Source organism: Pagrus major, chromosome 1 (genome assembly GCF_040436345.1).
Source record: "Pagrus major chromosome 1, Pma_NU_1.0".
NCBI classification, from domain to species: domain Eukaryota; kingdom Metazoa; phylum Chordata; class Actinopteri; order Spariformes; family Sparidae; genus Pagrus; species Pagrus major.
Window position 1 is genome coordinate 24973165 of NC_133215.1, and position 25635 is coordinate 24998799.

The 25635-nt window shown below is 42.2% G+C and overlaps 1 protein-coding gene across 3 annotated transcripts in view; it reads right to left on the reverse strand.

Annotated features, from left to right (window-relative positions):
* add3a (adducin 3 (gamma) a) overlaps positions 1 to 25635 on the reverse strand; it is a 115396-nt gene that overhangs the window by 64363 nt on the left and 25398 nt on the right. Inside the window, exon 1 of one of the 3 annotated variants that reach the window (XM_073471281.1) lies at positions 13989 to 14114. The exons of 1 other annotated variant lie outside the window; for it this stretch is intronic. The gene's annotated coding sequence lies outside the window, so the exon portion shown is untranslated. Of the gene's footprint in view, positions 1 to 13988; positions 14115 to 25635 lie in introns of those variants that run through there. One more of the 3 variants, XM_073471265.1, reaches the window with a different exon arrangement.

A 25635-nucleotide genomic window follows, 5' to 3' on the forward strand; every position in this document is an offset into this window, starting at 1 on the left:
AGGCTCATCGTTACAAGAAACTACAGCGTGTCACTTTGCATCAGTGTCAACTCAGCTTACTTGACTTGAAATTTAACATTTTCACATAAAGGAGTCTTTTTGTGTGAAGAAAGCATTTTCTGTTAAAGGCTAAACTTCAGCTCGAATCATAAACACCTGTTCAGCTCAGTGGATTACAATGAACTCCACAGCAGAAAAAGCATACTTCATAGATCACCAATGATACAAGTAACCTGTTGAAAGTATAAAGGTGCCCAGACATCAGCACCAGTCTGTCCCCATCAGCACCGGTTTGTCCCCATCAGCACCAGTCCTGAACACATCGACAGCCGTGCAAACAAGGCTTTCGTGTGACTAGCTCAAGGGCAACCGTAAAGAGAGAGTCAACCAATTCCTCCGGTCTATGGCCTCAGTATGCTTCCAACCAGACAAGGGCGTATGCCGTGTTGTCCAACTATGTCTAAAAGCCTAGTGTTTGTACCATTTCTGAATGGCCACACTTGAAAGCAGCAACAGCTCTACCGTCATAGCTTCTTCCCGGCTGGATCCCTCTCAAAGAACTCTGTATCTTTTGCCGACACTTTCAGACAGTGTCTCCTCAAAGGCATTCATGATGTTGAACTCGATTGAACGTAAAAAGATGACAGAAGTAGCTCTGTAACCAATGACAGAAGAGAGCTTGAGAGAGAAGTTCAAAGCCTTTCTGATTTTTCCATGCAATTTTTCCATTCGACAAGATGTTTCAGACACAGACAATCTGATAGTGAAACATGTTGTGGCCTTTAGGATTTCAACTAGGTACCTTCTTCTTTGACTTCATAAACTTTAAAGTCATGGGAAGCCAAAGGAAAACCCCCGAAGGGAATGACTTCTCTGTTGGAATGCAGATTACAGTACTGATTGATGCTGTGTTTGATTGTTTTAATTTAGTAACCTCTGCATGATGGGATGATGTTGCCAACAGTTTGGGTTAAAGGACTTGCATTTATATAGTGCTTTTCTAGTCTACCTACTACTCAAAGTGCTTTACAACTTCAATTTACAAGATCTCACTGTTATTTCGAAACACGTGGTATAAAGGAATGCCTCTGACCCAAGGTACTGATGTCATGTCACTTTGTAGACATGCCACATAATAATTCAAACTGGCATCACAGACATGTCATCCGCACACTGGGATCTATGTCAAAGGCCACAGCCTTCTTGGAGGGAACATTTCGGCGGGTTGGAGACGCAGGTTCTCAAGTTACATCTCAATTAGCCAGCGATTTGTCGGCGAGGCAGGTAAATATTAGGATCACCCCCAGGGTACACATTGCGATGTCAGTTTCAATTAACATGATCAGACACAGGGAAATGGAGAGTAAAGCCGGAAGGAAAAAAATGAGTGACCTTACCGAAGGCCTGTTGCTGAAATCTCTGTCTCCTGGCTCACGATGAGGGGAGTATCAGCAGCGAGAAAAATCACTTTGATACATTTATCAGAAACACGAGGCGATACAGCAGCTATGCACCGAGAAATTCCACAACTCTCTTTCTCGCTCTCCCTCTTCATCCTCCTGAGCTGACTGCACAATCCTCATCCCTCACCCCCTTTCCTCCCATGGTGTCTTTACAATCTCCTCATCCATTATCATTGGTTATTAGATAAGAAATGGAGGAAAGATGAATAGATGGGAGGCACAACACAGCAGCTGGCCTCACTGAAGGTTTTTCCTACGGTCAAGCTTCTGTCGGATCAGATGGTAGACTGAATACCAACAGTGGATGAGAAAAAGGAGAAGTTCTTTCAAGTTGCGGCGGTGGCTTGACTCGGTTTACAAGGTGTCTGATGGAACAGGCAGACCTGTCATGTCTGCTTTTGTCTCCCACACACACTCACACATACACAGAAGTATATTATAGTATCAGTTCCCCCCGCGGTAACATTTTGCACCAATATTCCTTTCAAGTCCTCCTGCTCTGCTTAACCAATCAGAAAAAACGCCCAGATCGCAGCAGGCCGTTGTTAGATCTGGTGTTTAAAGACGAGCATGAAGGGATCTTTCCACATTTAAAATGAAGGCAAGGAAGATTTATGGCTAGTTGGTGGGCGATGTAAAGCATGGCTGTGTATTGCATATGGAGGAACTAACTCGTCACAGAAAACGAGACACCATCTGAGGTCTCTTATTAACGGCAGACAGTGCTGGATGGATTTACCAGAGGATAGTGGTGAGTAATGACCAGCCTGGGATGTGCAAGGGGGAAATGATCCGGTGGTCTGATTGGCTGCTTCAGTATTAAAGTCCCTGATGTCTAATTTCAGTATTTCTAAATAAAACTAAAGGATTGTGACTGAATAAGCAACAGTTAAAGTTTAAGAAAAAACATTTAACGTGAGAAAATAGTTAAGTTAGTTAATCTGCTCCATCAGGTCGGTGTGCTTGTGGTATGATTAGATTTGATAGACAATGCAGGACACAAGAAAATTGCCATTGCATTGTCATCAGATTACAATTCAAATGTTACTGACCTGATTGCTACACTGGGAAACTTTTCAACAGAGCCCTGCCCACTTCAAACCAGTGAGAGTCAAAAACACAAAATACAGAAACCTCTGACGTGAAATGACCAAAACTTTGTGTGTTCATGTCTGACCCCATCGCTCTAAGTCAGGGCCTTTAAGAAGCTCTGGAAACAACATATTTGTTTTCTTACAAGCTCTTGATCACATATTTCACCTCACTGTTGAATGCAAAAGTAACATGAACTAAAAAATTAGGAACAAGTCGCTTCCTATCTAGTGTTGGGCGGTGTCCACGGTGAAACATCATGAAGGCAAAATTTACTCATCAGCTTTACTAGCTTTACTGAGAAAGCTAGGCTAAGAAAATGCAAATAACAAAGGCACAATTTAGAGAAACACACTAACAGCAGCCCATACAAGAAAAACACAGCTGCCACCAAAGTGACCAGGCGTCTTTGGCTTGGCAAACTGGGCAGATTTTATAAGAAAACTATAAATGGGACATGGAGACGTAACATTCTGCACTGAGTAGCAACAGACTCCTTTTTATTTTCTCTTCTACGAGTCAAAAACTCTTCCTCACAGCAACTCTGAGGGGGGGCTTTTAAATCACGATGCTACAATGGTTCATCACTCAGTTCTCAATGACTGTCAGCCATCGTCTACCAGCCCAACCCTACTCCTTTCTAACCTATTTTTGGCCCCACAATATTTTGCATGACAAATGGCTGAAATTGCAGTTATCCTGTTCACTCAAGCGGCCTTTGTGAGAGTTAGCAGTATGGTGGACACACTTCCTAACAGGTCTCAAACTCTTTTTGTCAAGGCTGACTTCCTTTGAACGTCTTTCTCTGCTCCTGTTATCAGATGGGCTTCCACTAGACAGTCTACAATATTTTAAGATGGATATGTTTGTTGTTTTTTAACAATTTGCTTCATGTTTCTCTCTTTTACTAATGATTTCTTGTTTAAGCCCATCTCATTCCCTTTAATCCGACCAATAAAAATATTTTTCTATGGCATTTTAAATTGAACGTCATTTGACAGTTGGACAAAATGTAGCTTTTATATATTTGTCCTTCTCTGAGTCCCTATCTCTATCCACTCCTCTCTCTCCTCCCAGCCTGTGCGTGAATCCATCCGTCTCTAATCCACTTCCTGTACGGCTCACTGAAACCTCAACGTTCATTTGTCCGACTCTTTATTCTGTATCCAGTAGAGGGTGTCTGCCTCTCCCCCTCCTCTCTATCACTCTCCATTCATCCTTCCATCCTCCATTTCCCGCTTTCAACCACTTCCGCTCTTCCCTCGGTCCCTCCACCGGTCTGTCCTCTGCTTCACTCGTCCCTCCCCTCGCGCCTCATATGTCTTTCATCCCCCTTGTCCTTGATCAGGTCCTCTTCCTCCCTCACACTCTGCCCACTGTCTTTCTTGCTGAGAGAAGGACAGTGCAGTGTCCTGGCAGCTCTCCACCCTCCCTGCCTCGGCGGAAAAATAAACAAGCGTCCACATGTTCCCAAGGAATTTTAATGACTTCCATAACTTCGGCCTCTTTACCTGCCAAACCCCAGGCAGCATGAGGGAAACGATGGACTCTAGACGAGCCAGTTTAGTGGCTCTGATGACGAGCTCTGTGAGCCTGACCCTTTGAAGAACTGAGCAGCTTTAAAAAGGCCAGAGGTTCCCCCAGCGAGAAGCCATATAGACAAATCTGTGAGCTACACACAGTAAATAAAACATAACTGGAAAGCAAACAAGATCATGTCTCTGCTGCAATTTATTAAAGAAGAATAATGGAAAAATATTTTTTTATTTATAAAAAAAGCTTGATGAAAAGGTTACAGTGTGCCAAATCTAATGTAAGGTGCAGATTACTTCTATCACACACACACACACGCACACACACACACACACACACACTCCAACATCTGCATCTTGATGACCAGGTGTACAGTGGGACCTTAAATGCCCCATGGCTTGGTACAGCATGTGTTATACACACAGTGGGATGTGGAGCCGTGATCAGCGCAGCCTTGTAGATGAAAGAACTGCACTGACCCGTGATATTGTGGTCCTGATTGGAAGCTGGGCCAAACCATGACTGTCTCTGTCCTCAGCTGAGCTGTGGCACTGCAGTAAAGTGACTGGCTCAAGACTTGAGGTCAGGCAGGATACTACAGAGAAAGCGGCATTTATAAAAGTCTCCAGATGCCAACATCTGTAGGTCCTGTGTAAGGAAGCATCTGTGGTTTGGGGTGTTGCCTCAATCCCAAGTCAGTGCTCTTACTTTCAAGTACTTTCTAATTTCCTTTACCAAGGCTGATATCATAGATGTAATTGCTGTAAAAGATGTTGATATGGGGTTAAATGTTCTTGAAACAAGCAGGTATGACCACATCTTAAGGTAAAAGTGTTTACAGCTGATCAGATGTTGTGGAATTCAGGTGTACTCATGAAAAATGATGGTACTTGTGTGAAGAATGGAGAAAGATAACTTAAGGTCCAAACACTGCTTTACTTTCTCACTCTCACAATCTCAGAAAGGTGGTATTTCTGGTTGAACTCTGGAATCTTTATTTTTGATTAACATTATTCAAACTTTCTAACCCTGACCTGCAAAAAGCCAGAAAAACTAAAGCTATTATCATAAAATACCCCTATCTTTACTTCCACCAAGGAGGTTAAGTTTTCACCCTTGTCCATTTGTTGGTTGGTTGGTTTGTCGGCAGGATAACACAGAAACTACTGAACAGATTTCCACAAAACTTGGATGGTGGATGGGTCTCGGCCCAATAGACCTCATTAACTTTTGGCCCTTTGTGAAGGCGCTCTTCTCAGTACCATTGTAGTTTGAAGGGAGAATTTGAAAATGTTTGTGATCATTTTTAGGGCATAAAACCAATGATCTGTTGATCATTACAAATCCAAATGCAGGTCGAACAAAAGCACAGTCATGAGCGCTAAAAATAAAAAATAAAAAATGAAAAATGAAAATCAAATCTTGACAAAAAGTCAAAAATCTAAACAAAAGTCAGATTTACACTGAAAAACAGTAAAAGGCTTTTATTCTGAAGCAACAGGAGCTCTGATCACAGTTTGACATGCTGCAGGCATCACAGTCATATAAAAATCTGGTGACTCTGCTGGATTATCTCTGGTCTATATGAGTGCACACATGATTGCTCATGAGTGTATGTTTGTATGACAGAGAGAAGGAGAGGGAGAGAACTCCAGTCTGCAGTGACTGAGGTCCACAAGAGGCTCACTCTCAGGTGGGAAAAGCCTTGTTGAGCATGTAACCTATTTTAATGGGGCCATGACCCACAGACTGTCAGGTCAAACTCCTGTGACCTGACAGGAGAGTAGGCGAGGGGTTGATGGAGTTCTCTGTCGAGGGCCAAGCCAGGGCTATAAATCTGTGGAATTACTGTTGTCACACTCAATGTTGAGACACACTTAATGTTGTTGCTCCATTAAGAAGTGGAGAAACAAAAGAGGAACCAGTTTATATGTGAAATAGTTTAGAAGTTAACAGTCCAGAGCTATGGTGATCTAATTCCTGACCCACCTACTTTTAGTATGATTTATAATGAATGTGCATCAAAAGATAGTTTGTACATCTTGTCCTTTAAAATCAGTTTGTAACTTTATGAATCCATGGCTCACTACACTGATTTGTTCAACATAAGGACTGCATTACATGTGTGCATTTTTCTCCCGCCTGGCCTTCTCTTCACCTTCATTAGCAGCACATTACGAAATCAGACAATGTGTTTTATTACAGATGTGTCAGCGGTGGGGAACACCCAGCCCACTGGCAGGACCACTGTTTAGATTTCTGATCTCCTCAGTTGTGTTTTTCTTTCCCTCTCAACCCGGGACCAGCTGCAGAGGAAATGACAATATGAGGGGAAAACAACAGAGATTAATAACATCTCCTCCCACCTACTCCCCACTCGATCGCCCGTTTCTACCTCCATGTATCCCAAACTGGTCTTTTTCTGTTCGTGTGGCTCATTCGACCTCCCAGCCAACTTCTCAATCTGCTCCTCTACTCGTTTCATCCTCAGGGTTGCAACCCTTGAACCATGAAATTGATACGTCTCTCTGCCTTGCATAAACTCAGGAGGCTCACACACTTGCAGATTTAGTTTCTCCCCTCGTTTCCCTCTTTAGACCCCATCCTCTCTCATGTATGAGGAATCTGGGCCGTGTTCTCAAACTTCAAGCCCACATTGATTAGCAGGCCGTCGAGAGTGAACCAGCAGAACTCCCCCACGCTTGTGACCCTCTATGGCTCAATATAATGAGGTGATTTGTCTGCTCTAAACATCCGTTTTAAATGTGTAAATCTACTGTAGGCTTGGCTACTATCCACAATTTTACATCACAATATTGCCGCGCCCAAATATCACAACAGACGATATTATTGTCTCACGGCAAAGACGACATGTAGTCTCATTCATATTCCTTGGCTTACCACTTTCTCCCGCTTTATACCCCAAATATTGGCAAACTGGTGTCCTCTGTGTCTGTATGTTAAAGAGCTGCATGCATGCTGCTATATCAAAGATATTTGCCTGTAGTATCCTCCGCCAGCCTGATCTTATTTCCACCTCTGCAAATATCAACACCCATTGCCTCCATTGCTACAACAGCTCAGCATGCATTTTCCTTTGAAAATAGAAAGCCTGAAGATCTGTTCTGTATTAAATATTGTGAGAAACATTGCATACGACGGCAAATATCGTGATACTCTATATATCTAATAAAAGCCCAAGCCTAATCTATTGAAGTAGACAAGGTATAGACCACCGCAAGAAGGCACATCAAAATAGTGTATTTGATAATAAATCTGATTAGGTAGACCAGGATGAGAAAGTACAATCACAGCACAAATAAGTCATCTTCAACCTACAGTCCAGCTTTTGTAACAAATGTAAGAGACAAGAGGAAAGGAAGCTAATTTTTACAGCTTAGGCACAAGTTCAAGATTAAAGGGATTCACAGCGAACAGAAAGAGGATAAAGGTTGGAACTGAAGCAAGGAAGTTCTCTTTTCTTTCCCTTTGGAGAGTACTTTAAATGACAGGTTATTTAATGACTTAATTCATTCCTTTTAGCTAAGCCCAGATATAAAACAATGGGGCTGCCCATTGAAATATAATGCCTACACATAGCCCAAATAAATTGCTTAAAGTGGCAACAGACAACTTTTCCAAGTTTCCAAGTGGTATTATTGTTGGCACCGCCTTTGCAAAGACAACTGGATCGTTTCAGTTTTCCTCAGTCAAACAACACAGGACAAAATGAGTTTATTCAATCATTTAGTCTATAATAGAAATAGATCGCCAGTTTACCATCCTTTTTCTGGGTGACTGTGTGCCCAGTGGCAGACAAAATTGTATAGTGATAGCCAGGTTTATAAGCAACTAATGTATATTATTCTATATCCATTGCATTGATGTTTCCATCAATGTTCAAACCCAGAGAAATCTGTAATGTTCTTAAGGTAACGGAGAATGATGTCCGCAAACGTGAGTAAACATAACATGAATAAAACTTTAAAATATTACGTCATCAGTAAACATTTCCATCTGAGTCATGTCAGATAGATTTTCATCAGCAAAACTGAAGACGAGCGTTTAATTTTGTGTCAGAAACTACATATAGTTCTTTTAAACTCTTTAAAAGAAAACTACAAAGTCCATAAAGTCATTCTGCTTCTCAAAATGAATTTTCACTTTCACACTTTAGATTCACTTGACTAACTTTAGTCAACCCAGTAATACGTATTATGTATGTATTACAGCCTATTAAGAGTAAAGTGAACTGACAGTATCTCGAGCTCTAAGCCAATACTACTGATGTATGGTTAAGCACCTGTTTGCACTTGGTGATTTGCGAGACTGTGACTGTGGTAAACAGTTTGTGCTTTAGTAACTAGGTTTGGTTATAGCCAAACATCAAACCACAGCTGGTTCCAGCAGTGAGATCTTCAGATTCACTCTGACGCAATTCCCTTGATGGGAGGTGTGGGACGTCAAACTGGAGTCCCTCCTCACTGGGCTCGACTCAAATATCCACTTCTGGATGAAAGAAACCCCATCCTGACTTCATAAATGATTTCCAGGTTTTGGTTAAGGAGGACGGAGGGAGGGAAGAGAGAAAAAAAAGAAAGAAAGGAAGACAAAGAGATTTAAGGGGAAATTGGGAGGCTGTGTGCCCAGCCTCCTCACCCCCAGAGTCAATATTTGCCAAGGACAGAAAAGCTTCCCACTGAACGATGAAGTCATTGTTTTTGGACTTTAATAAACAAGGTTTGGTATGGTTTTGCAGTGTATCCCAGGGATGTACTGCAAGTTTGCCCAGATGTGTTTGTGCTGGTTGGTTTGGTATAATTCTAAGTTCTGTAGAAAGCAACAAGGCCAGGATGAGTAAATCCTCCATCCAGTGAGCTCCACTCCTCCTCCTACTATCCCTCAACATGGCACACATCACATTACACAAAGGTGAAAATCCCTGCAGACAAATCTCACATCTGGAACAAACCAACAATTTGTCAAAACAAGCTCTCCATTTTCTTTGAAATCCTCACTTTCCTTTTTTACTACTTGCAAAGTAGAATGCAGGGTGTCAGAAGGCTCTACTGTTGAAGACTTATCCCAGGGAATTGAGAAATTAGCACCTATTACCTTGCATTTGTTAACAATTATAGTTAAAGTTAACGTCGCATTAAACATTACAATAAAAAACTCATAAAACACCTTTCAAACTGTTTTCCCACGAACCACAGCTACCGAAAAACCAAGAAAGGTTTCAGTTTGACGCCAAGTAGTGGTTTCTTACTGGACTAGTTTGCCTCAGCATTCCTGACTACTACTAATAAAAGGCTGATGCTAAACAAAAACCCTGAAAATCCTCCCTTCCAACAGTTGAACTGGTGTAAGACACATGATGGTCCCTGTGACTCAGCACCAGTCTGCCAAGACAGGGAGGGAAGCTGTCCTTGATGAAAGGTAGACTGAGCAGAAACTGAAATCTTATCAGATGCAAAGGACACACAGATAATAATGTTCATCAGGCTCAGATGAAAGTAGTAAAATTTCATGTCTTATGACCAGGCACAGTAAATGAATGGAGTAATATTTACAGATGGGGATAAACCAAAGTGAATTACAAGAGTGCAAAAGGAACTTTAAATTCCATGATAAGTAAAGATGGGTCATAACTGCGGGGGAGAAATCTTGATGATTCTGTTGCATCGTGTCCCTGAGGCCTGAGTCATCTGATCGTTCTAGTGAATATTGCCTAATATTTCATTTGGTGGAAACTTTTACTCATGGTGTCCTGCAGCATTCAGTAACTGGTCTAGATAGTCACAATAACGTTCACCAGATCAGAAAATACATTAATAGTTCATTGAGCACCTACGGTAAGCTTAACAGGTGCTATCAGATTCTCTCTTCTTCTCGTTTTAGAGACAAGTCATGAGAGAAACATGTCAGCAGGTCCTGCCACTGGGTGAAGACAGGTTCAGCAAAGCATTCCCATGAACTCCGACCTGGCCAGAGCAGTCTATATAAAGTGTCGGGTGAAGTTCAGAGCGTTATTGGTTTCACCCTACAAGCCTTTAACTCGCTGCTGTCAAGGCCGACTGGGAGGCCAGGGCCAGAAGGGTCAAACCACTGCTGGGCAAAGAGAGGAGCTGGACAAAGCGAATCATTTAGTCACTGATCTGATTGTATCATCCAGAGGAAGTGACATACATACTGTGGGTACAGCAACAACAGTTCAACCACTCAGCAACAATTCCTCTTTTTTTGAGACATTTCCAAATGCACGTTTTCATACACGTGCTAGCTTGGCTCAGGTTTCCTGCACAGACATGAGTTGAGTATCGATTTTAGGGGGAGACGGGTGCTTGTTATGGGTTGGCTGCAGTTGTGAGTCGTCACCTGGGCCCACTTGGAGGCAAGGCGGCCATGGCTTGGTCCTACTCTGGTAGGTCTATCACAGGCGCAGCTCAGCTCAACTAGGCGCATTAAAACTGGTGCTGGAACAGCAAATCAGCGCAGCGCGGTTTGACTCAGCGCGGCCTAAAGTGGTAGTGGAAAAATGGCATAAATGGATCCAGAAGATGAAGAGGAAGGGGAAGCTACTATTTGTCCCTGAATGATGACAAAACCTATCGCAACCTGCTTGGAGGCAGTCAGGCGTTCTTTGACCTCCAGAGATGGTCCATCTCAGTGCGACTCAGCGTATTTAAAAACTGTTAATGGGAGCTCAAATCAATCGTGGCAAAAAGTGTGAATGGAAAAGTCCTACAAGAGTCTGATTAGGTATCATGACTGTTACATGGTTAAACCATCTGTGGGAGAGGACAACAAACCTGTATCAACAAACCACTAGATATGAATTTAAGTCTGGAGGAAATTGAGGATCAGTTAGCTTCATCCATGGGAACATTGAAATTTGAAAGGCCTCAGTGTTTACTAAATAAAATGACTCTCACTGTAAAAAAATTACTGGTAAAGAATCATCTTGTTTTTCTTTCTGCAAAGAAACCTGATCACAGTGAGTTTGGGCCCCTGCGTGTGCACCTGCGTTCAAGCTGAAATGTGTGCAGTCCTTTGTCAAATCTCACATCTAAGCCCGTCAGTGGGACCCAGCCCAAATACATTTGGTTTAACTTAGAGCTGGACTGCAGCGTTCCATCAGACCCAAATCACAATCATCAAAAAGAACCAGAAAAAAAAAGGCTCAGAACTTTCATTAGCCAGAATCTGACAGCAATGATTTCTTGGCTCTGCGGGCCAACAGGTGACGCTCCACAGAGTTTATCAAGAGTGCACTTTTATACAAACAATCAGACACACATTTAAAACTCACAAATATATACAGTTTACACAGACACACACACTGTGGTCGGGGATGACTTTGGTGAAAACTAAATTAAAAGCGCTCAGACTCGGACAGCTGGAAACCATGCTGTATGACATAATCGCAGGCAGGCTAGCCAAGCTATTTAACACACACACACACATATACACACACACACACACACACACACACACACACACACACACACACACACACACACACACACACACACACAGACACAGACACACACACACAGCCCCATTACATAAACCAGTGATTTACAACACAAGTTAGAAAGAAGAGTAACACCCATTTCTTGAACGATAAGACAACCCCTTCCTGTCTCTTTGTAAAACACGTCATTCAATCACACACATGTGCGTGCGCGCACACACACACACACACACACACACACACACGGTCTATCATCCCTCCTAAAGTGGAAACATAAGGAGAGGAACTGGAGAGGTGCTCGGGTCACCGGGGTTGATTGAGACAACAGGACAATACTTCACCATCGCAGACTCAGCATGAGGGAAGAAGTTATCCCTTCTGGCTACTTTTAAAACATTATTGAACCACATGTCCAAGGTTGAAGTGCAATAAGTCACATATAACAGTGAGAAATCTGTCTTAATTTAACACAAAGATATATCTCAAAGCCTTGACCAGAGAGCAGGCGTGTGGTGTTGAATTCAGATGGATACATGAATGCCTCGGGAGAGGAAATCAAGGCCAGCGTGACTCCAAATCATTCTGCCTGAAGCAGCAATATTTTCTTGAAGGGCCTGGCACACAAAGTCATTCCTGAAACAATGAGAAAGCCTCGGAGAATGGCCAAAAGATGAAGACCAAACAAAGCCTGATGCAAGGTTCCTATTTTATTACTTCTCTGCAAAAGAACTCAGGACAAATATTTGATCAGACGTTTCAGGATTCATTAAAGGACCGAGGCCATTGCCATGGCAGCAAGTGCCATGGAAGCAGGATGTGTATGTAGATAATACGTGTCCTCTGCAGAGTCGAATGCAACAAGATTCATCATCCTCATACAACCAAAAGTTGTACATAAGTACATTCTTTTAGCATTGTGCTATCCTAATCTTAGACTGCGCTCATCTGTAACATTCTCAAAAGGATTTTTAGTTGTAAGTAATGTGCTCCTTGGTGACAAAAACAGAAAGAGGGATGAAGAAACCCAGGAGTAAAGTGTGTACACAACATGTGAGGAGCTCACTGCCTTCAGGAGGCAGCACTGTGGACGCAGGTGTCACTGATGTGAATCCATCAGACTTCATTATTTCGGCACTGAGAAGACAAACTTGACAGCAAGTCAGACTTAATTTGCCAGCAGCTGGGAAAATATTTCAGCTGTGCTTGTCAGAAGGAACAGATGACAGGGAGCAAGACAACACAAAAAGCTCTGTTTCTCATGAGAAAGAGTCCACACATCCAGTGTTGATTCTATATGGATATGACACTGACATTTTGGAGCTTATTACAACTCAGTGCACAGGTTCATTTCACTGTATAGCAGGGTGGTCTTTAAGCAGAAAGATTGTAGGTTGAACCTCAAAAACAAGCACAAACAAGATTCAACTTGACCCACAATCTTGATACTTCACTGCCTAATAATCCAAGGCAATGAGCTGAAATGGTGCACAATAGAAGTAACAAAATGCTCCATAACCTCGAGGCCTCGATCATGCAGAACACCTCAAGCAAAAACTATAAGCAGCAAATTCAGGGCTGGGGACACAAATAACAACATGAGCAAAGAGCAACCAAACCACAGACTTTCCCATCACTCAGTCAGTTATCCAAGCATGAAAAGGGGCCTTTCATAGGAACACCCAGAAAACAAGAGCCAGAAATAGAAACAAGCAGCTCCTAACGGCTCGTTATCGCTACTCAGCCACTGTAAACAGACACCTATGAAAAGACGAACCGACTGAAGCACTTGACTGCATCACTCTGCCTTTCCCTCAGGGGGTAAAGAGCCACAAGACATGAAGAAACATTGGAAATACTAAACTTTTAAAATGTTTAAAACAAGTATACAGGTGACATCTCCTCTATCATTAATGCATAGTCCCCAGCCCCTTCTATAAACTACAAGCACATGCACCTACCCCCCGCTGCCAACCCACTAAGCATGCTGACACTTGAGAGGGCGGCACCTCTCCTCTGCACACAGAAAAGCCATCTCGGGCCCATTCACGGCTCTCGGCTCTATTCTTCTCCAAAGTAAAAAGAACCCGTCTGAAAGGAGGGAAGAGGTCCTCTGCTATTTCATTTAGCATGAAGCAGAAAGTCTTCTGTTCTCCTCCCAGCTCAAGGTTTCTCATTGAGCCTAAACTGAGGAGATGATGAGACACGGATAAAACTAAAAAAATGCATGCCCTCGAGCTCGAACTTAACACATATTTGTGTCTTTTTTTCCCCTTGGTACTGTCATCTCTGGGAGTGAGATAGCAGCCCTGATGGTGGAGGACACAGCATCCATTATATCAGACACAGAACACACACACACACACACACACAGGCACAAACCATGCAACAATCAGCTAGCATTGTAAAGAAACTGCACTACGAACCTGCTAGACAGCCAATTAGAGTGCTGCCTCCGAACCTTCCTCTTCACTGTGATCCACCTGCACTGCAGCGAGTCCTCCGCCTCTACTGCTCTCTCTCACTCTCTCTCCCTCTAACACGCCTCTCCCATTGTAGCTGAACGCAGTGTAAAACTGTTGCGCCGGCTGCCCCCTTTCCTCCACGCCCCTCCAACAGTATTTTTTTTTCTCCTTCCCGACTGAAGCAGGAGCCGCTCTGCTGTATCTGGTTCTGTGCAGAGACAAACACAACTTATCTGCTGCAGGAGCTGCAGAGGACTAGCCAGTCTGCAGAGAAGGGGGGGAAACTGTGGATTCAGAGGGTAGTGATGGTGGTGGGGGTTGAAGAGGGGAAGGGGGAGGGGGAGGGTCAGACCTGATTTAAATTCACACACACACGAACACAGGAGTGAGATGACAGGGTGCTTTCCCCTCGGGGTGCGTCACTGATCTTTTGTGAAAAAAGACTTTCAAAGATTTATTCTTAGCTATTTGTTTGTTGACAAGTTTTTATTCATTGGCTCACAACTAAAGTGAAAATCAATGAATCAAAGTGAAACAAAAAGTGAAAATCTTCTGAAATAAATACGATCATTGGATGTATTCTCTCTGTCTCTATTCTTTCAATTTTTTTACCCCTTTCTTCAAACTTATCCACCCCTCCTTTCCTTTGGGATCAAACTTTTCATTTAAATTTCTCCTCTCCTCTCCATCCTCTGCTGCTAAATTTTCCAAAGTGCTCGACGAGGCACAAAAAAACCCCACAGTTTCTTTCAGCAAGCTTTGACAAGAGAACCTTCCCCTACTTTCCCTCCATTAAAGGGTCCCTCCCTCCCCATTACTCCTCCAAAAGACGTCCAGCACTTTCCCTGATAGCAGCTTAACAACCTCCTCATGTGAGGAATCTGCCTCCACACAAAAGAGTTTGGAGGAGAATTTGACCAAAACAAAGACAGAAGGGAGGTGCTGGTATTTAGAAAGTGGGCAATTTGCATTAAACATTAAGTCACTGAATTTTATGTCAGCTTTTTCCAACGAATACATCGGTAAGCCAAACCTCGCTTCATCCTTTAAAAGGAATAGTTCTACATTCTGGGAAATATGCTTAATAACTATCTGGCCGAGAGTGAGATGAGAAAATTGATGCCACTTTTATGCCCTCATGCTAAATATGAAGGGAGAGTCAGCAAGCAGTTGGCTCAGCTTTGCATTGAGGGGAAAAAAGCTAGCCTGTAGAAACAGAGAGGCTGTTCAGATCTGGTATTAATATCCATCCTCTGTGAGCCAATCACAAGGGGACATCTCTATAGCTTGATTATGCTTCTGCATTGAATCTACGCCATGCATAGGTGCATTCCCTATACCCCGTTGCCTGTGCCGTGGCTTGATATGCCTCCAGTGCTTAGCTGCGGTGCTTATACCAGGGATTACGACGTGTAGTTTCCCCAGTAAACACACCACACTCATCGGCTGTTGCAGTCCTTGCTGACTGGCTGGCTGCTGCTCTACTTGGTTATACTACTCCTCCAGAGCAGCTATTCGCTGTGTCTCTGAGGGAGAGAAAGTGGAAAGGCTGGATGCCCGAACACCAGGCTGTCCCTCCACAAGCAGCGGTGGCAAACGCCAGCTTGCCGAAACCAAGTAATTCAAGCTTGGTGTGTATGGAGAGGCGCCTCGCCCTACAGACACTTCCTAGCACAGAGAATCAGCTACAAGCCGAATGGGTCAGTGTGTTTAAAGGGGAAAAGTACTGCTGGCAATCTACTCACCACTGCCAGCAACCCAGACACGCCAGCGCACAGGTTGCAGTGCCAGCTCTGCGTAGAGCCTACGTGCAACCATAAATCAGTCCAATGGTGGACATAGTGGGGACTATATTCCCTCCAATAATGTTGAGCAGATTTGAGAGGATAGTTAATTTGTTTTAGTGTTGTCACACTTGGTCAATTTGTTAACTGGGGTGATATAAAAGAGGCCAGGGGAATGACATTAAATTAGCATGTGAAAGGTTCACTCACCGACTTCACACTGACTCAGCTGTCCATGCAAAGGTCAACTGTGGAGGCATCTTCACATTTCTTCACTCCATGTTCCCTAACGAACATTTCTGCATAACGGATGTGCGCTCTCAGCAGAGAAAAACAAATCCCACTCACCACGTTGCAGGTTTTTATCGATACTGTTTCATTAGTGGGTTTTCAACTGATTGTGAGGAGAGTGTTGTTGAGGAAGATAAGTTTCCAAGGGCTGTTTACAAGAATTAAAATGGGCATCAGAGGACATTTAACGTCCCTCATGTAAAGGCAAATTGATGGTGTGTGTTATTTATGGTGAGTAGGAGCAACAAACAAATCTCAAATGAATTTTTAATTGGTGCTTCCTCCAAGGCGCTTCCATTTAGAGGATAAAGGCCTGGCTTTATTGCTGACTAGCACAGAAACAAGGCAGACAATAATTATAGGAAGCAAAAATACATGCTACTGTCCAAGGCCGGCAGAAGAGGCAAGTGAGCCAGCTGAGCCTAAATCAATTCAGAATCAATTATTCAAGCTAAGAGAGGGGGGATTATGGGGAGACACACTCTGGCTGAGCTACTGTATACCCAGCTGTCAATCTCTAAGTGGCAGGGATTCCCTGCTTACTCTGCTTGTCTGTGCGGTGAGTGTGGTTTTATGTTTGTCAAACTATGTCTACGACAAGAGGATCAATCCCTCGTCAGGGCTGGGAGCAGTGAATCTCCCACACTGGAAACTATTTAGTTGCGGTGTGTTAAATCTGTACTGGAATAAACGGCACCCTGCCTGTTGTAGTTGACAGCTAATGGCTCCTGTTTGCAGAAAAATCGCAAACCTGCATAGTCCAGCATTGTCTTACATCAAACACAAGAACCAGCACCACATCCTCTCTCACGGTGTCCCTCCTGCTCTCTCAGACAGTGCATACCTGTCCCAGAATAAACCTCGCCCTCTGGCCTCCCGCAGCAGAGCCGGCGCTGGATGCCTGGTCTAACATTAGCACATATTTGAGTGAAATGTGCAGGGGCCCTGCAGTCTCCATGGGATAAAAAGGGATGCACGTCTAGATTATTTATGAGTGGGATTGCTAGTTGTAACTTTCTGCAATACCTCCTTTAAGGAGAGGAAGAAGAAAGATGGAGTAGTGCACTTTGCAAAAGGCAGACGGTATGTGCACACTGTACATTAATAAGCACTCATATGTAGGTAATTATATGGTTTTAGTTGCAGGATGAGCGCTGAAGTCAGTTTAAAGTTGTAAATCTTCGCCTATGTGTGTACATGTGATCTGTGCATACCATAGTAACAATCATACACTATAAATCATCAATTTGTGAAGCGCTTGTCTGTCAGCGTCCAACCATGAAAAGATCCTGACATAATATTGCTCAAGTCAGCACTGAAGACTCAACAACTGCGTGTTCACGGGTATAGTGCATCATCATGCTGCTGTATGTAACTAGCCACTTTTACACAGCCTATTCAAAGCAACGATTGATGGATAATCAAGTAGTTGTTAACTATTAAACTACTCACCAACTACTTTGATTCCAGTTGGTTTGAGTAATTTCTTTAAGAAAAAGACAAAATTCTCTAAGTCCAGTTTCTTAAATGTGAATATTTTTTGGTTTCTTTATTCTTCTATAAGAGTCAACTTCTTCAGGTTGAGGGCAAAACAAGACATTCGAGGACATCGGAAACACTGATCGACATTTTTCTGACATTTTATAGCCCAAACAACTAGTTGAAGAATCGATAATGTAACAATTAAAAAAATCATCTTTAGTTGCAGCCCCAGTGGAGAGTTATCGTTGCAGCTGTATTGCGGCATCTCTGCATAAACACACACTTTTAAATCATACTCTTGCTAAATCTGGAGCCACAAAACATGCATCTTATTCTTTCCACTGTTGCATGTGACAAATATGTAGCTTTTCCTAAGATAAAACATCTAAATACACAGCCGGGGGTGGTAGAAAAAGCCATACCCAGAGAACTGCTGCATACACAAGAATGATACAATCATACAATAGTTGTTTTTATGTGTCAGAAAATATTCTTTTGGAAAAGAACAACATGTACCCAAAAATCAATTGAGTGGTTAAAAAAATTGTAGTCTCTGCCCAGATTCCACCTCTGTGCATGCAGAGTGAACAAACCCTTTCTACTCCCTGCAAACACCAGAGGATAGAGAAGCAACGCAACTGCTGACGTGAGCTCAAATCCTCTGTAAAAACCCAGAGGAAGAGCCAGGATTCACCTGCAGCAGCCTATTGGCCTGCATCCAGCAACAGTCAAGCTGGTGCAGGAGGGACTGTCAAAGTGGCTGGCTGTTATAAATGTAAAGAAATATGAGCCATGCAGGTAATGCAGAAGGGAATAAAGGACCTGTATAGCAACACAGAGCATGGGCTGATAATAGCCTGGAACTGTACGTATCTATTATTTATGCACTATAGATTTAACTCAGTCAGCTCTAGATGTTGACAAAATACGACATTTAAGAAATAATTAATGGATTCACGTCATATTTTATAATATAAAAACTCAACAAAACGGCCCCAAGCGCTCGGCTTTGTTAATCATCCAGATGTATTTGTCCTTGTTTATTTGCAGTCCTGAGTCCTGAGGCGGCCTCCCCTCACAGCGTGGGGTGTGGAGACTCTTGACCTATTTGAATTGGGGAGGGGGGGTTCCTCTTTAATTCCCCATGCTGACTGTAACACCATGTGACAGAGGTAAACATGGTGTTTCAGCTAATGAGTCCATGTCTGCCACAGGGTCAGGAGGTGCTCATTATGGCAAAAATGCACACTGTGACAGGGACTTAAATTTAGAACATGTTTGCAGAGGTAGTTCACAATTTAATAATCAAAATCTTAATATGACAATGACGGCCTGTTGTCTCATGTCGGTAGATTCATAATAATGATGTCAGGTTTAGCAATGTCATCTACCTACAACAGGTCGTAAAAATATAAAAACTCAACCTTATCTCCCAGCATGGTCCAGAGGGGGGTGTTAAGACATGAAGAAAATCTCACACATATCCAAGAGGGGGTTCGGGCTGTGAGAGTCCCTCGCCGACAGGAGGCCGGGGTTTTAAGTCTGCCTGGCTCCAGTGAAGACAGCAAGGAAAAGATCCAGACAAACACAGCTCACTGCCAAGCATCGTTACTTACGACACTCCACTCCGCAGCACATTTCCACAGCCGGTTGCCAGATTCAGTAATGATGATATTAGATAAAAACAACCTCCTTCAGAAAATACAAAAGAAAATCTCTCCCACAGAGCAAATGAAATTAATTAGAGATGAGCTATTGGAAAGAATAGTGTTTTTTATGCATGCAGACAGAATGACTGAAGAGTGTAAATATTTGTGAATCATTGTATGGCTCCATTGTGAATAATGATGTGTAATGGTGGCTGTCAGTAACCTCTAAATTGTGAGGTTTTTTGGATGTGCAGCTAGTAAAATGAAGCAGAATGATGTTTCATGGTGCGATTTTATGACAGCTATAATGAGGCTAGTCATGAAATTCTCTATAATACGTCTAGAGAGAGAGAGAGATCCTGAGGCTGTGCTTGCCTATTACAAGTTAAAGGGACAGCCCACTCCAAAAAGAGATATACATATTTTTCCACTTACCTGTAGTGCTATTCATCCATCTAGTTAATTTTGGTGGGCGTTGCCAAGTACATGCACACATTTCTGCAGGTGTGAAACTGCTCACAACAAAGTCTGTGGATTATCTTGAGTAAGAAGGTCATGATTTGTATAAAGGGACATTTTTTTGGTGTGCAATTTAGTTCCATTATATTCAAGAGAAGGCAGGCATTTCTACGTCTGATATCTCCAAAACTCAGCAACTCACACCAAAAATATCTACATGGATAAATGGTACTACAGGTAAAAGGTACTTTTGATTTTGGGGGTGAACTGTCTCTTTAAAGTTTTGCCAAAAACCTAGTCAGGTAAGGAAGAGGCAACTCATCATACCCACAATACAAATAAATATTATATAGTCTGCACTGATTAAATTAACGCTGCTAGTGCTAAACTGGGAATGCAGAGCTGGACACAACATAACACTCAAAAAACAAGTATTTTAGGGTGTATTTTTCCTTCAAGGCTGCCCTGAACACTGTCAGGTCACGTCAGACTTCAGCAGCAGAGTGCTGAGCCGTAACACTCCCGTCTCCTCGTCCTCCCTTTACTGCAAGTCCATTTTCTCCTCTAGTGTCATGAGGAGGCTCTAATGAATCCGCCTATTGAGCCGGGCAGAACTGTGCACCGGCTTTGACACTGCCAAAGTGTGTGTGTGTGTGTGTGTGTGTGTGTGTGTGTGTGTGTGTGTGTGTGTGTGTGTGTGTGTGTGTGTGTGTGTGTCTGTGTGTGAAAGAGAGAGTGTGTGTGTGAGTGTGTGTTGCAGTCCAACTTTCCCAGCCTCCCAGAACACAAAGCTGTCGTTTGTGGCCTCTCAGCACTACAAAAGCCCTACAGGCCACCAGAGCTGAGAGCGAATGTGTGTGTGTGTTCACTGTAGTTCTATATGGCTGAACGTATATATGAGTATGATTAAAAACTTGCATGTGTATGTTCATGAGCACAGGAAGTTGCAGCTTTTTTCATACACACGTTACGTGTGTGTGTGTGTGTGTGTGTGTGTGTGTGTGTGTGTGTGTGTGTGTGTGTGTGTGTGTGCATGCATTTGTGTATGTGGTCAAGATGCGGCTACATACACCCAGTCTGAATTTCATTGGGATGCGCCTTAATGATTACAAGACACACCATGTGGCCCACAACACAAGCTTAACCACCAAACTATGGCATGCAGACAGAAGGCCGTAAAGCTAAAGATATACGACCGCTGCAGCGAGACCAGAGCTCTGTCTTAGATCTCAACACAACTGCAAACTGAGGCCAACAAATCGTATCAAATATGGCTGTGAAACACAAACCAAATACAGTACATGCACCATCTTGGCATAGACACAAACACTCACAAACCAAATGCCTGCTGTCAGGACTGATGAGTCATTGAGCAGACAGCTGTTATTTATCAGGGAAACACCCATTCTGATTATAAAACAGTTTGTTACTACACATCAGTGTGTGTCAGTCCCTGTTTGATTAATATCAATGCATATGGTCACCACAAATCCATGTGTGTGTGTGTGTGTGTGAACTTGACCTTCTTCAGATTCATCTCATGGTGACTGAACCAAACATTACACAACAAAAACACAACCTAAAATGGCTTAAAAAAGTGTTGTTTTACTCATCTGAATTCGATCACCATAAAGTCAGTAAATCTGACACATCATACAAGATTAACAGGAATAAACTTGTAATAAACTCGACCCATCTCATGCTGGAGGGCTGGGTTGAACATCATTATACGATTATCCATGTCAGATGTTCCCAGCCTTTTATGATTTACACCAAAGACTCTCCCAGAACTGCTCGCCTTTTATTGTTTCCACCCTCTATAAAATCCATCACTTTGGCTGGAAGCCTGCAGTCTTTTTAATGTTTCTGTATCGAGGCCTGTACCCACCAACAGCTGCCCGTCTCTGCAGTAAAAATGTGTATAATTCAAAACCTCCTTTGTCCTGCTGATTCGTGCAGTAGTCTCTAAACTGAAGCCAGTTTAGCATGGGTGTTGATTGGTCTTTGATGGATTAAGCAATTGAGAGGCAAAGACATGTCTGTCTAGGATGCATCTGGAGGAGAGAAAACATATACACACACTATGTGTGCACAGATCCTCAACTGCAACCATCTCCCACAGTTATAATGGACTTCTGCATGAGTCTGTACCTTTTAAATGCACCAGTAAGCATAATTTCTGCATTTTAAATCATTGTTTCAAACCACAATCCACAAAAACATCTGACTTGTAATTGTCGTGAACTAAGCCAGTGTTTTCCAAACTTTTTCAAAATGACTAACCATTGCAACCCAATTCACAATAGGCCTTAAAATCACATGAGGAGCGAATGTATGCATAAATAAACATTCCTGACTAATTTTCCTGCCATTTCCACATCACCATATATTATCTTAAATAGGTCAACCAGCCATTCCAAAGAGATAGTTTGATATAACCAGAGAACAATATAAATCTTCTTCTACTTCTTTCTTTAATTTCCCAGTGAGGCGAGTGCTTGTTTGCCCATTTGGAAGAATTTTTTATCCAATTTTTAAAAAATCTTCTCCAGGCACTGCACATTTTTTGATGTGTTCTGTGACTTTTTCTCTCTCTCTGACCCGCCGGAGCAGTACTCTGTCTGTCCTCCGAGACCTCCTGATTTACCAATTAAGCACCGGATAATACCAACAAGCTCTCCTCACGGGGCTCAAAGATGTACTACGGATATAAATTTGAAATAAACAGTAAAATTTATTTTATATCCAAATAAAATCTTCTGCAACCTATCTGTGGGTTGTGACCCAGTCTCTGAGAATGATTGTACTAAGCTGCAAATTAAATAACTAAAAATGTATTAGCATACTTTCTGTAAAACAAAAGTTGCGATCTATTAGTTCAAGAACTATTAGTCGATGTGTGGAAAATATCACACAAACGTGCCTCCCTGACTGGAAATCTGGCAAAGGAGTTTCCACAATCACTGATCCCTGATGAATTTGGCAAACTCCACTGCGTATGTGTCTACACACACACAGTTATGTGGGCGGACATGTGTGCGTGGTTGGAACCAGACGAGAGATAAGAGCAGCTGTGATGCCATCCAGATGACTGAAGAGGAGCCAGGAAGTCATAGCAGCATCTCAGGTCACAGAGCTGATGAACTTCCCCAAGCATTCAAGATGAGCAGGTGGGGATGAGGATCTGTTTTATAATAATGTTTTCCTCTATTTTTAGCTTGCTTTGTTTTGTAATTAACATGTCTTTGTGTTTTCTCTTATGCCGCCCTTATTTTCTTTCTGCCATTATTGCTTCCAATAGGGCCTGAGAGGGCCAACAACAAAAGGCAATTTATTATGAACTTTTGCTACACAAATAAGAGCAGGCAGATCCCAACAAGCCAATGACTTCATTTTCCTTCTGTAAAAACTCACTATGAATGACATTACAATCAGGTGCATGACATCAACATGGCGAGGCAGCCAGGACCGGGCTGCATGCTGAGGCATTTAACAAAGTCAGAAGATGAGGAGACTTTAAATGAGGGCAAAGGGAGACGCTGACGTCTCTTTACTGCCCTGCTGAGTAGAAGACAGCTTGTCTTACTGAAGGAAATGTAAAAAGAGGAGAGCGAGAGACAGGGAAAGAGAGGGAGAGGCAGGCAGAGGGATGCTAGATGACAAGCACAGAGAGACCAAAACTGAGCGGAGCTTATACTGGAGGTAGAAGAATAAAAAAGTAAGAGAAAAGGAAAGAAGACAAATAAACCTTACAGAGAAATAAAATGACCGATGGAAAAGTTTTGACCTTAGCGTCCCTCCTCCGCTGAACGGTTTAGCAGTTATGTGGTTTTAATATCTCTTTTCTCTTCCTTTGTATTTTCTGCTTGGGTCCTCAAATTGTCTTTGCAGCCTTCTTTTCTCTGCAGACACCCTCTAAACTCTCAGGAATGCCTGTTTTTTCTTTGTTTCTTACTCCCTCTTACAGTATGTCTTATGTCACCTGGACTACTTTACGTGATAACAAGTGCTCTTTGACTGGTTTATAGGAATGGTTAGCTGGAGAGAAAGAGAAAGAAAGGATGTCTGACTTCATGCTGCTAATAGCAATATTTTATATTAAATGTACTACAAGAAAATTTGAACTGGTTATTTAACTTTCAGTTTAATACTTATGCCTCTATACGACCTACATAGCTTGTCTAGTTCTATACAGTTTTTATAATGAATCTTAATTCCTGTCAGCGGGTCGGATTCCAACTTATTCAGGTGGAATAATTCCTAAAATTGAAATATTTTTTCATGGCGGAGTGCTGAGTATGAATTGAGGAGTCTCACAGCCTGACAACACGACCCTGTAGTCTGGTGGTACCGCACTAAGACAAAGTTTAGTACGTTTCACCATCATCACATTACACTTAGTAATCTCACATAGCCACAGCTGTGTTTAAAAAAGAAAAATAGTCTTCAAAATGTGTTGTTGGATTTTTTATTACTTGCTTCAAAAACAAATGCACGCCCTGGCTAGATCAAGACCTGCGGTGGTTCCCTGTATGTTTTTGTTTTGTTTGTTTATGGTTCACACTCTCCTTTAATTCAATCCAATATCAAACTCAATCCCCCTGTACCACTGTAAATTTTAAACCACCCATAACTGCTTAACCATAATTCTAGGTCACCAGATTTAGGATCAGCATCAAATTGTACTCTCTCAAAGATACTATGCACCTTTTTTTTTTTAAAATCAAGATCCATGCATTATTCCCTGAGAAACTAACGGAAATGTTGAAAAACACCCTATCTTGCAATTTCAAAGAAAGGGAGAAAAAAAAATCCTGGATCCATCCCTTTATCCGTATTCACATCTATACGGTCTATTCTGGGACGAGACACATCCTTCAGCCAAGTTTCGTTGGAATCCGTTCAGCAGTTTTTGTATAATCTCACTGACAAACCAACAAACAAAAAAAACTAACAAATGGACACTGGTGAAAACATAACCTCCTTGACAGAGGTTAAAAAAAAAAAAAAACCTAACTAGCAACTAGCTAGTGAACATAGTGCAGCATTAAGCAGCTAAAGGGACAGGTCGTCTGAGTGGAGAACAAACACAGAGCTAAAAGAGAATGAATATTGGACTTACATTAACCAGCTCGACAAAAACTCCAAATCAGTGATATCGTTGCTCTATGACTGCTCGTGTAAATAAGCAATTGTTTGGCACATTAACTTTATAACAACGCTCCAATATTATAAGGCCGTGTTTACCGCTTGTTGTGCTGCCACCAAGTGGCAAAAAATATCAATTATCGCAGCTTTTAAGAAAGAGAAGAGTAAGAGGGATTGACTTTATTACAAGAATATGAAAACAAGTCAAAAGGCCAAACTGCTTAATTCAGTTCAATAGTGTGTATTAGCTCTGAACTCTGCTATCAGTGCAAGATAAACTAAATCACAGAAAGCACTATGAAACTCATTAAGGGATTACATCAACAGCTGTTAATCCACTTTCTATTGTGGTGTAATTTATAAATGGAGCATTAGGAGCTCAGCCAGATGGCTTAGCTGTCGTTTGCACTCGAAATGGCAAACATGTCCAAATCACAGAGCTGTCAGCTCTAGTGGGAGTGTTAATAATTACACTGAATCAACATAATACAGGGAATATTGACATGTTTGAACATGCTCATTGAATCAATTTGAGATGTGTTACCAATACAAACAATATCAGATACTTAGAAAATGTTTCGAGATCTTAAAACCCTCTGTCATTCCTGCAACTAACAGTGTGTCTCTTTTACCCAACATGTGAGAGCAAGAGACAGTTATAATGCGGTGTTTTCACCTTTGTCTATCTTGTATTTAATTGAACATTTACCACAAGTTTGAAAAGGACATTTTATTCTTTAGCCTCACTATAGCCTTATTTCAGCCTCTTCAAGGCTGCTGCTGTTTACAGCCTCT